The sequence below is a fragment of the Giraffa tippelskirchi genome, chromosome 7, assembly GCF_054371585.1.
Source record: "Giraffa tippelskirchi isolate mGirTip1 chromosome 7, T2T-mGirTip1v1.2.pri, whole genome shotgun sequence".
In the NCBI taxonomy this organism is placed as follows: Eukaryota; Metazoa; Chordata; class Mammalia; order Artiodactyla; family Giraffidae; genus Giraffa; species Giraffa tippelskirchi.
Window position 1 is genome coordinate 17,121,312 of NC_137281.1, and position 13,748 is coordinate 17,135,059.

The window sequence follows — 13,748 nt, forward strand, 5'->3', positions numbered from 1 at the left end:
AGATGTGAGAAAATGCAGGAAAAAAGAAAAAAAAAATCAAACAAGACAATATAATAATAGTGTAGCCATTCAACAATTAAATAAAGTCAAAGACTTTCTGTAACTCCTCAAGGGCTATACATAGTATTCTGAGCCATATCCTTGGAGCTGTTTTGCAGATACTGAAATCCCCATCAGGTGGAAAAAATTAACTGTATGTTTCCCACAAGAATGTAGACTCCAGTCCTTCTGGAACCAGACGGTTGATGTTGACTCTGGATTACCTCAGCATCAACCAATCACAAGAATGTCTACCAGCTGATCACATATCCTAAAAACCCTCCTCCCTCAACCTGTCTTTAAAAACCTTTCCCGGAAACCCTGTGGGGAGTTGGGGCCTCTTAAGTACTAGCTACCTCAACTCCGTTATTGCGTTGCGTTGCGTTAGTCGTTCAGTCGTGTCCGACTCTTTGCGACCCAAAGGACTGTAGCCCGCCAGGCTTCTCTGTCCATGGGATTCTCCAGGCAAGAACACTGGAGTGGGTTGCCATTTCCTTCTCTAGGACTCCTTTACTGGTGCCCTATAATAAATACTGCATTTTCCTTCACCACAACCTGATGTCAATAGATTGGCTTTACTGTGCATGGGCAAACGGACTCATACCTAGTTCAGAAACATACACAGACTGAAGTAGAAAAATTGACTGATCTCTTAACTGATAAAGAAAATAAAGAGTATTATAATACTAAGCAGGTATTTGTGATTTAGAAAAGAACTTTAAAAATGAGAATAAAGAGTTCTTCATAATCAAGATAAAGTGCATTTATTAAAAAAAACTCAGCAAACATCATCTTTGATGGTAAAATGTTATGAGCAATCCATTTAAAATGAGAAACAAGGTAATGATGTTTGAATTGCTGTTTGTACTAAACACTGTACTATATTTACTAACAAATTCAGTATGAAAAGAAAGTTTGATGATCTCAAAGTAGAAAACAAATAAATAAGAATATCAGACTTTCCTGGTGGTTCTGTCGGTTGGGAGTTGGCCTACCAATGCAGGGGACATGGGTTTGATCCCTGGTCTGGGAAGACCCACATGACTCAGAACAGATAAGCATGTGCACCAGAACTACTGAGCTCCCACTCTTAGAGCGTGGGAGCTGCAACTACTAAATCCTCCATGCCCTAACTCCCAGGTACCGCAACTACTGAAGACTGCACATCCTAGAGTTCACCCTCTGCAAGCAGATAGTCCCTACTCGCTGTAAGTAGATAAAGCCCACAAATAGTGATGAAGACCCATTACAGCCAAAAAAAGAGAGAAAAGAATATCAATGACCATTAAAACAAAGATCTTTGAAAATTCAAAAAGTTTGGTAAATGTGTATCACTTATTTAAAAAGCAATAAGATACAAATTACCATAATAAATAAAAGAAGGGATGTCTTTATAGATCCACATACATAAAAATAAGAAAGCACTAGCAACAAATTGTGCCAATTAATTGGATGGCTTAATGAATTGGCCACCTTTATTGAAGACAAAAATTACATAAAGTGACTCAATGCAAAAGAGAGTATCTGAATAGCCATATATCTGTTAAGAAAGATAAACTTTAATTAAACCATCACACATAGAAAGTTCAGGCCCACAAAGTTAAAGAGGGGAATTTTATTATATATTTAAAGAAGAAATAATAACAATCCTATATAAATGCTTTAAGAACATGGAGAACAAATGAATCTTCCCAACTCATCTCTTAAGGCAAGTATTTCCTCATATATTTTTAGGAAAAAATATTACCAGAAAACTATCGACTGATACCATTCATAAACATTTACCCACAAAAATCAACACATTAGCAAATCAAACCCAGCAACACATAAAAGAAGCGGCACATAAAGACAAAGTGATCTTTACCCTGGACATGCATGTTTCATTCAACATTCAAGGTCAATCGAGGTAATCCATCACATTAACAGAATAATGGAGAAAAGGCATATGATCATTTCAACAGATGCAGAAAATATGTTTTAAAAATCAAAACATTCGCCTAGAGGGGTTGGATGGGGTGGGAGGTGGGAGGGAGGTTGCAGAGGGAGGGGACATATTTATACCTATGGCTGATTTACGTTGATGAATGCCAGAAACCACAAATATTATAAAGCAATTATCCTCCAATTAAAAATAAATACAAATTTTTAAAAATTGAACTATTCATAATAAAACACATCCATAAACTAAGAGAAAAGTATTCTTCTTCAACATTATGAGCTATACTTACAAAACCACCTACTAACTGAATACTTAATGGGAATACTAACTAACTGAATACTTAATGGGAAGAGATTGAATGCTTTCCTCCTAAAATCGAGAAGAAGGCAAAGATGTCCACTTTTATAATTTTTTTGGAATATTTTACTGACAGTTCTGACCAGTAAAGCAAAAGAATAAAAAAGAAATACAGACTGGAAAGGAAGAGGTAAAACTATGTATCAAATCATGCAGAAAAGAAATAGAAAAAACTAAACACCCATTAAACTTCTCAGTACAATAGTAATAGAAGAACACAGTCTCCATCTAACAAATGGCATCAAAAATAACAAAGAAGACTTCAGCTAATACTGCATTTAATGAACAAAGGCTGAATTGTTCCCCCTAAGATCAAGAATAAGGGAAAGTCACCTAGTCTCCATTTCTGTCCAACATTGGACTGGAAGCTCTCACAAGTGCAATAAGGCAAGAAATAATGAAAACAAACTACAGTTGGAAGGGGAAAAAGTCAAACTTTTTTCCTCACAGAAAAAATTATAATATACAGAGAAAAACCTAAAGAATCCACAAAAACACCACTAGTGCATATAAGTGAGTTTAGCATATTTGTAAAATACAAGTCAATATATAAAAAATCATGTGTATTTCACATACTGGCAACAAACAATTCAAAATCAAAGTAAAATATCATTCACAATAGCACCAAAAATGTAAAATATTTTGGCAGGGAATTAATAAAATATGTGCAAAACCTGTAAAATGGAAAGTACAAAACATTAATTTCTAAGTAAAGTAAAAGTCACAAAGAAATGGAGACATATACTATGCTTATATATTTAAAGACTCAATAAGATTTCAATTCTATTGATCTTTAGAGTCAATGCAATCTTGATTTATATTCCAAGCAGGGGGCTTCCCAGGTGGTGCTAGTGGTAAAGAACATGCCTGCCAATGCAGCAGACTTAGGAGATGTGGGTTCGATCCCTGGGTTGGGAAGACCCCCTGGAGGAGGGCATGGCAATTCACTCCAGTATTCTTGCCTGGAGAATCCCATAGACAAAGAAGCCTGGCGAGCTACAGTCCATAGAGTCTCATACAGTTGGACATGACTGAAGTGAATGAGTATGCACGTACATACCAAGCAGGAAGTGTGTAGAAAGTGAGAAACTGATTCTAAAACTTATATACAGAGTAATGTTAGCAGGATGGTTTAGTAAAAGATCCCAGTCTCTATCTCCCCAATGGAAAAAAAAAAACAACCACCACTATTGGACAGGCAGATGTGAATGAAAATACCTTTGACAGAGCTCAGGAGTCCAGTTAAAAAACTGTAAACCCATGGCTGATTCATGTCAATGTATGGCAAAAACCACTACAATATTGTAAAGTTATTAGCCCCCAACTAAAATAAATAAACTTATGACCCAGCAATCCCACTGCTGGGCATATACACCGAGGAAACCAGAATTGAAAGAGACGCGTGTACCCCAATGTTCATCGCAGCACTGTTTACAATAGCCAGGACATGGAAGCAACCTAGATGTCCATCAGCAGACGAATGGATAAGGAAGCTGTGGTACATATACACAATGGAATATTACTCAGCCATTAAAAAAAATACATTTGAATCGGTTCTACTGAGATGGATGAAACTGGAGCCCATTATACAGAGTGAAGTAAGCCAGAAAGAAAAACAACAATACAGTATACTAATGCATATATATGGAATTTGAAAGATGGTAACGATAATCCTATATGCGAGACAGAATAAGAGACACAGATGCATAGAACAATTTTATGGACTCTGAGGGAGAAGGTGAGGGTGGGACGTTCTGGGAGAATAGCATTGAAACATGTATATTATCATATGTGAAACAGAACACCATTCCATGTTCGATGCATGAGACAAGGGCTCAGGGCCGGGGCAATGGGATGACCCAGAGGGATGGGATGGGGAGGGAGGTGGGTGGGGGGTCCAGGAAGGGGAACACATGTAAACCCATGGCTGATTCATGTCAATGTATGGCAAAAACTATTACAATATTGTAAAGTAATTAGCCCCCAACTAAAATAAATAAATTTATAAAAAAAAATGCATAAGCTATCAAAAAAAACAAAAAACAAAACTGAAGCAACAGTAGTACAGCAGGAAGGGGTACTCCTTCCAGGGGCCAAAAGGCGGCTCCAGTCAAACACTCAGAAATGAAATGTCCAAGGAGACACATGTGCTGACAAAGTAAGAGATTTTATTGGAAAGGGGTGGCAGGACAGAAAGCAGTAGGGTAAGAGAACTCAGGAGGACTGCTCTGCCACTTGACTCACTGTCTCAGGTCTTATGGTAATGAGGTTAGTTTCTGGGTTGTCTCTGGCCAATCATTCTGACTCAGGGTCCTTCCTGGGAGTGCATGCCCTGCTCAGCCAAGATGGATGCCACTGATGATTCTGGGAGGTGGTAGGACATGCAGCACCTCCTTTTGACCTTTCCCAAATTCTTCTGGTTGACGGTGACTTACTAGTGCCATGTTTCATACAGGACCTCCTGTTGTAAAATAACTCACACAAATGGTTACTATGGTGCCTAGATAAGGTGAGCAATTTCAGTCAGTGTGTTTCCCCTAACAGTAGCATGAATTAAAATGAGGGCAAGTTGTGGAGGAAGCCAACAGCTAGCACAACTACTGCATATGCCCATAGCTCTCACTATAGAAGGTCTCACAGTTTCAAGGTCTCAGACTCCTGGTGCTGAGTCCCTCCACCCTCCCTAATAGGACCCATGACAGCTAGTGCCTCCTTGGAACTCAGCACAGCCATCATGCATACAGCTAAGCTAGCCCTGGTCCTGAAGCCAGACACATACATGCTACCAGCTCTGACCTCAGCAACTGAACTTGTGCCTGTGATCAGACCCAGATTCTAACACAAGCCCTATCCTTGTTATGATGCATACTTCACTGCCCCTGTGCCTTTACCTACAGCCTCACAGCTGAGTCTGTGCACACTCCTGGCACTACCAACCACCACTACCTGCCCTAGTTTCCTATTACTGAACCCAGAGACACTGCTGAGCACCATTACAGTTATGTTTCCATATACTAAGAGTGAAAACTCCAAAAGGAAATTAAGAAAAAATAAAATATTTAGAATGAATCACAGAAGGGGAAAAACTTCTACATTGAAAACTACAAAGTACTGATGAAAAACATTAAAGAAGACACAAAGAAGTAGAACAACATCCCATATTCATGGATTGGAAGACTAATGTTGTTACAATATCCATACCACAAAAAATGATATAAACAGTAAATGAAGTCCCAGATTCCAAGACATATTTTTAAAGAACTAGAAAAATGGTCATAAAAATCATATGCAACCACAAAGGATTCTGAATAACTAAAACAATCTTGAGAAAGAAAAACAAAGCTGGAGGTACCATACCTCTTCGTTTCAAAACATATTACAAAGCTGCACTCATTAAAATAGTATGATACTGACATGCAGACATATAGACCAGTGGAACATAAGAGAGAGCCCAGAAAACACTCATACACGTACATTCAACTGATCTTTGACAAGGTTGCCAGGACTGCAAAATGGGAAAAGATGGTCTCTTCCATAAATGGTGTTGGGAACTACTGGATATGGTAAAGAAAAAGAATGAAATTTTATTTTTATCTTACACCACACACACAAAACAATTCAAAATAGGTTAAACACAATGCCTGAAACTGTAAAATTACTAGAAGGAAACATAGGGGGAAAACTGTATGACATGGGTCTGGCAATGATTTCTTGGATATTAAAACCAAAGTACAAGAAACAAAAAGAATACATTCGAATCAGTTCTAATGAGGTCGATGAAACTGGAGCCTATTATACACAGTGAAGTAAGCCAGAAAGAAAAACAACAATACAGTATACTAACACATATATATCGTATTTAGTTAATCGGTAAAGATAACCCTGTATGCGAGACATCAAAAGAGACACAGATAAACAGAATAGTATTATGGACTCTATGGGAGAGGGCGAGGGTGGGATAATATGGGAGAATGGCACTGAAGCATGTAAATTATCATATGTGAAACGAATCCCCAGTTCCAGGTTCGATGCATGATACAGGGTGCTCGGGGCTGATGCACCGGGATGACCCAGAGGGATGGGATGGGGAGGGAGGTGGGAGGGGGGTTCTGGAAGGGGACCACATGTACACCCATGGTGGATTCATGTCAATGTATGGCAAAACAAATACAATATTGTAAAGTTAAAAAATAGATAAATAAACTAATTAAAAAATAAATTAAAAAAAGAAACAACAAAAAAAGAAGACAAGTGGAACAAAGTAAAATAAGAAATTTCTGCAGAGCAAAGGAAATCATCCACAAAGTGAAAATGCCACCTAAATAATGGGAAAATATTTTCAAACCACATATCTGATAAAAAGTTAATATCCAAAATAAACAAGGATTCCTACACTAGGCTTCCCAGGGGGCGCTGGTGGTAAAGAACCTGCCTGCCAATGCAGGAAACATAATGAGACATGGATTTGATCCCTGGCTCGGGAAGATCCCCTGGAGGAGGACATGGCAACCCACTCCAGTATTCTTGCCTGGAGAATCCCATGGACAGAGGAACCAGGCGTGCTGCAGTCCATGGGGTCACTGAGTTGGGACACAACTGAAGTGACTTGGCATGCACACAAAAGTACCTACACCTCTATAAAAAAAAAAAAATTCCAACTAAAAATTAAGCATTGGACCTGAATAGACAATTCTCCGTAGAAGATAGAAGAAGGGCCAGCAGGTATATGAAAGTTGCTCAATATCAATAATTATCAGGGAAATATAAAGCAAAACCACAGTGAGATATCACTTCATACTTATTATAAAGGCTATTTTAAAGAAAACACACGCAAGCACTGGCATGGATGTTGAGAAACTGAGGCTGTAATCTGGCACAGCCATTATAGATAAGAGCATGGAGGGCCTTCAAAAACTGAAAAATACGATGCCATCTGATCCAGCAACCCCACTTAAGGGTATTTATCTAAAAGAATTAAAATCAAGATCTCAAAGAGATATTGCAATCGCAGGTTCATTGTAACATTATTTGTGGTACATGGGGGTAACTCAAATATCCACCTATATATTTATATAGATAAACAAAATGTGATATATACACAGTGGAATATTGCTGCTGCTGCTAAGTCACTTCAGTCGTATCCGACTCTGTGCGACCCCACAGACGGATGCCCGCCAGGCTCCTCCGTCCCTGGGCTTCTCCAGGCAAGAACACTGGAGTGGGTTGCCATTTCCTTCTCCAATGCATGAAAGTGAAAAGTGAAAGTGAAGTCGCTCAGTCGTGTCCGACTCTTAGCGACCCCATGGACTTTGCAGCCTACCAGGCTCCTCCGTCCATGGCATTTCACAGGCAAGAGTACTGGAGCAGGGTGCCATTGCCTTCTCCGAAAAGCATCCATATGTAAAGGTAAATTTTATACCACTGCCGAGATACCGTCCTGAATAAACTACTTGACACTCCATGAATAACCATAGTATTCCTATAAAAAGGCTGTTAGAAACACAAATTATTTTCAGACTTGTATAATTTCTTGGCATTATTTCTTCTGCTCCTTTCAGGTTGTTATTTCCTCACTCTGGGCAGTTTTCTCACGTGCACACATTGGGCAGTATTCAGTGAATATGATGGAGCCTTGTTGCAGAACCCTGGAGTCCTATTTCTGTGCAACTCTCTCCTCTTCAGTATTCTCTCCTGAAAATGTCACCACACTGACCATCTTGGATTCCCAACTCTTTCTCATGAACTCAGAGAGACTGCTCTTTTTCCTCCTTGAACTCCTGCCTCCTGCAGGGCCATCTGAGTACTCTGTCCTGTCAAAAAAAGGGGGCAATCATAGAGCACAACTTTCCGCCCCCCTCAGAGACCATTCACCTGTGCTACCTGAAGTTCAATTTCTGGACATCATTCTTTCTTATATTTTGCCCAGGTTTAGTTGTTCCTGGTAGAAGGGTAAATCCACTTCCTACCCAGAGTCAGTAATTTTTTTTTCTTTTTTGTCTTACTGTCTTAGGATACTCCAGTGACTATCAGCATGGGAAAGGCATTGTTTTAATTACATATTTCACACTTGAGTAAGCAAAGAACATTCTGGAATTTGGCTTAGGAAAGAAGGGATAATACATAGAAAGACAGATGATTATGTAACAGCTGAGACTGCTTACCTTAAATAATAGAAATAATAATTACCTTAAATGATAGAAAGACAGATAATTTCCAAATAGAGAATATTTCTTTAATGACTAAAATTTCTTTACCTATGCAGCATATGCCTGATACTGGTTGAAAAATAATAAACAAGAAAGCTTGGTGTCTTGCTGATCTGTACCTCACTGTGTACACTGTTCATTGAACCCAGGATAGGCAAGGCATGAGCGGGGAAGCTGGAAGAAAACTTGAAGAGCTGTAGGATCTGCAGACATGTTTATTCTCTCTGGGCTGGCACTGGCAGCCGTAGCAGCAGCAGACATGCTGTATTCTCTCCTCTCGTGCACCCCGTGGACACAGCCGTAATGCAGCCTCACCACCACCTAACGTAGCCACAAAGTGGACATAACACAACACAATGTCCAGAGCTTTTTCAGGTGAAGTTTATATATGCTTACAGAACAAAAGTAGCCTTGGCCAACTGAGTACCTCGCGATGTACGTGAGCGGTGGTATGAGCAATCTCAGCTGTTACATAATCATTATTTACAAAACGTGGGGCAAGAGCAAGAGGGTGTGAGGCAAGAGAGCCTGATCATGCCATCTTGGCTAATTTTCTCTTCCCCTACACCCAGGAAATATATAGCACATTGGAAAAGAAATCAGGAAAAGAAGACAGGTGATAGAGGATGGACGGCAGGGGTAGACCTGTTATAATTTAAACAGAATTGAAAAACTCATCAATGAGGGGCTTCCCTGGTGGCTCAGTGGTAAAGAATCCACCTGCCAATGCAGGAGACACAGGTTCGATCTATCCATGGTCCTGGAAGATCCTACATGCCATGGAGCAACAAAACCTGTGCACCCCAACTATGGAGCCTATGCTCTAGACTTCAGGAGCCCTAACTAAACTGAGCCCATGTGCTGCAACTACTGAAGCCCACAGGCCTAGAGTCTGTGCTCTGGGACAAGAGAAGCCCCTGCAATGACAAGCCCACTCACCACAACTAGAGAATTGCCCACACAATAATGAAGACCCAGAAAAGCCAAACATAAAAATAAAAAGAAGACATCGATGAAATAACATTTGACTGATGCTAGAAAAGGGGTATATGGTACATTTTGCCATGCAATAACATTTTACTTTTTATGCAGTCAAAATTATTACTCTGGTTTCATTTCATCTTTACAAAGGTCTTCCTTTCCCTGAAGTTAAAAAAAATAGACTTCCATAATATTTTCTAAGGATTACATGACATTTTCTATCCTAGTCTTTGAATGTGTAAATATTTAACTTATCTGAAATTAATTTTGGAATAGCTGTGAGACATAGATGCAACACTTTTATTTCCCCACATATACAATTAGTTTGTCTGGTACCATTTCATCTATGAAGTAACGCAAATTTCCTCACTGATTGGCAAATTCAGTTCAGTTCAGGCACTAAGTCATGTCCGACTCTTTACGACCCCATGAACCGCAGCATGCCAGGCCTCCCTGTCCATCACCAACTCCCGGAGTCCACCCAAACCCATGTCCATTGAGTCAGTGATGCCATCCAACCATCTCATCCTCTGTTGTCCCCTTCTTCTCCTGCCCTCAATCTTTCCCAGCATCAGGGTCTTTTCAAATGAGTCAGCTCTTCACATGAGATGGCCAAAGTATTGGAGTTTCAGCTTCAACATCAGTCCTTCCAATGAACATCCAGGACTGATCTCCTTTAGGATGGACTGGTTGGATGTCCTTGCAGTCCAAGGGACTCTCAAGAGTCTTCTCCAACACCACAGTTCAAAAGCATCAATTCTTCAGCACTCAGCTTTCTTCACAGTCCAACTCTCACATCCATACATGACTACTGGAAAAACCATAGCCTTGACTAGACAGATCTTTGTTGGAAAAATAATCTCTCTGCTTTTTAATATGCTGTCTAGGTTGGTCATAACTTTCCTTCCAAGGAGTAAGCATCTTTTAATTTCATTGCCGCAATCACCATCTGCAGTGATTTTGGAGCCCCCTAAAATAAAGTCAGCCACTGTTTGCACTGTTTCCCCATCTATTTGCCATGAAGTGATGGGACCGGATGCCATGATCTTAGTTTTCTGAATGTTGAGCTTTAAGCCAACTTTTTCACTCTCCTCTTTCACTTTCATCAACAGGCTCTTTAGTTCTTCTTCACTTGCTGCCATAAGGGTGGTGTCATCTGCATATCTGAGGTTATTGATATTTCTCCCAGCAATCTGGATTCCAGCTTGTGCTTCCTCCAGCCCAGCGTTTCTCATGGTGTACTCTGCATGTAAGTTAAATAAGTAGGGTGACAATATACAGCCTTAATTGGCAAATTACCTTTTTCATAAAATCCATGATGACTTAGATCTATTTCTGGTCTTCCTTTAATAGCCCATTTATCTGTCCATGATATAAGGGTGCATATTTCAGCATCTCCTGGGTTTATTACCCCTAATTACTTGACATTTTCACAGCTATTCTTATTTTCCAAATATAATAGAATAAACAGCATATAAATAAACCATATGATTACAGTCTTCTTCATTAATGTTTACTTATTTATTATTTGGCTGTGCCACATATGCGGGATCTTCGATCTTTGTTGCATGTGTGGGATCTAGTTCCCTGATCAGAGATCCAACCTGGGTCCCTGCATTGGGAATATGGAGTCCCAGTCACTGGGCCACCAGGGAAGCTCTTGATTGTAGTCATTTAGTTCTTATTGATGATAATACGTTTGAGATTCGTTCACATTGTTGCACGTATCAACAGGCTCTTCCAATTTTTTAAAATATACATAGATATTCATAGCAGCTTTATTTATAACACTCCAAATTGAAAAGCAACTCCAATAGCCCTCATTATGTGGGTAGATAAACAAATTAAGCTATACCAATACAATGGAACATTACTCATAAATAAGAATAAATTACTGATACATGCAATAATAAGGCATATACATTGGTTTTTTGTTTCTTCCTTTAAATTGCTGCATAGATTCAATTGTAGGAATGTGGCATGCTTTGTTTATCTATTCACCAGCTGAAGGACACTTAGGGAGTTTTCTAGTTTTGATAAACTGATCTGAAATAAGGGCCATAAGCATCAGTGGGCAGGTTTTATGAGAAAACAAATTTTCATTTCTTTTGATTGTAAACCTATGAAGGAGATTTCTGGATCATAGGATAATGGTTAAGATCACTTTTATAAGAATAAAATGTCTTTCAAAAATGCTCTTGTTATTTTCATTGAGATTACATTAAACTAATGGCTATTTGTAAGGCGAAATGACATTCTTATTCCATTGAAAATTCCCCTTGAAGAGTCCACTGATTTACTTAAATTTTGTTGATATTTATCCCCCAAGAAAATCTTAGAGCTTTCTTGAAAAAGTATCCATTAATTTAATAAATGCTTGCTGCTGCTGCTGCTGCTAAGTCGCTTCAGTCGTGCCCGACTCTATGCGACCCCATAGACGGCAGCCCACCAGGCTCCCCCATTCCTGGGATTCTCCAGGCAAGAACACTGGAGTGGGTTGCCATTTCCCTCTCCAATGCATGAAAGTGAAAAGTGAAAGTGAAGTCGCTCAGTCATGTCCGACTCTTCGCGACCCCTTGGACTACAGCCTACCAGGCTCCTCCACCCATGGGAGTTTCCAGGCAAGAGTACTGGAGTGGGAATAAATGCTTACTGAGGGTCAATTCTGTGTCTTGCAATGCTTTAGTAATGGGCTTGGAGATTTAAATATGAAACTTATAAAGTGAAGATGAAGCGGGATGGTATTCCTGAGAAAGTGAACATAAATGAGAAAGAAAGGAGATGCAAAGAGAATGACCCTTGATATAGGATACAACCTTGAGGACCTGAGAAGGATCTTCCAGTAAAACAGGAGAAAAACAAGAAATTGTGATGTCATGAAAGTCAAATTGAAAGAGAAACTGGAGGGTGGAGGAGAAATGAGCTGTGACAATCAAAAATTAAACATTAGAATTATGGCAATTAAATCATTACTCCACATAAATCCACAGGAAACAGCTCTGCAGATCCATCTAGACTGTTTTAATGTTTGCTCATTTTCCTCAGCATCATTTTTAAAAAAATCCATTCCTTCTTCAAGATTCAGTAAACTGTTCTTATTATATCTTAAACTATCTGTGACTCTATAAGTGGGTTTTCTCTTCTCTCACAGTGACCATCTATCTAATCCTTGACTACAACTGGATTATTTATGGAGACTAATACTTCTGTTGCAATATCTGGTGAGAACAATCCTCCTTATAGTTCCTATTGATCTCAATTTTTTTGGTTGACTTCAAGAATTCAGTTTGCTGGGTCAACATTAAGTTACCTTCATTAGAACAAGGATTGATTTAGACATATTTGGGAATAGCTGAAATTCTAGGATATCAATTCATCTCATACAAGAATACAATTCAGCCCTCAATCTGTTCAATTTTTATTTTGTACTTTTCAACATTTTAGACCTCTTTAGTATGACCTGAACACTTAATGCTAAGTCTAGCAGAGCATCCAGCCCTTGGTATATGTAAAATCAAGTTGTAGAAAGGACAAAGGTGAATTTAAAGGCCTAAATTCAGGTAGCAGGTCAAAGAAGAGCCAGGACTCAAGGCCCTCACCACTTACCCCAAGTCCAAACTTCAGCTCCCAGAATGTGACCGGATTTCACCTGCTCAGCCAGAAGGTAGAGACATTTTACCAGTAGTGCCACTCTTTTTATGGGTCATGCTAAGAGTAACCTGACAGAGGCTTAGACCCTAGGATAAAACCTAGTCCTTTCCTTGTACCTTCACAAATGTCCTATGGGTAAGGCAGCTACCTATTTCCTGCTCTTAGAACTAGGCTGGGGCATTCAGGACACTTGGTCATGTGGCACATCCTGCAATTCACACTTCACACCATGAGGTGTTTCCATGGAAACAACATTCCCGCCAGGGTAGCTTCTTCCATCTACTCCCTTCCTCCTGGTCCAAGACTTCCTAGGGGTCCTGGTCCCCGTGGCACAACCCAGGAACAACAGTGGTATTAAGTGCCCCTGAAAACAAAAGGTCTGGCTCCTCAAAACTCACCCACCTAAGCATTAGAAAATGGGGAATGCCACTGGGAGGAAGAGGGGACCTGTTACAAGCTTGCTCAGGGTATCTCCTGAGTCACTCATCAGTAACTGAAAGAACACTTAAAGGACTGGAGGCTCTGCCACTGTGCTAAAGGCCAGAGTGAGATATGCTATCTGTGGCCACAAACAA

General features: G+C 39.6%; 1 protein-coding gene across 3 annotated transcripts in view; it reads right to left on the reverse strand.

Annotated features, from left to right (window-relative positions):
- The window catches only part of LOC145515802 (uncharacterized), a 230,318-nt gene that overhangs the window by 83,682 nt on the left and 132,888 nt on the right, over positions 1 to 13,748 (reverse strand). The window contains exon 12 of one of the 3 annotated variants that reach the window (XR_014061019.1): positions 8,741 to 8,862. The exons of the other annotated variants lie outside the window; for them this stretch is intronic. The gene's annotated coding sequence lies outside the window, so the exon portion shown is untranslated. Of the gene's footprint in view, positions 1 to 8,740; positions 8,863 to 13,748 lie in introns of those variants that run through there. 3 annotated transcript variants of the gene reach the window in all.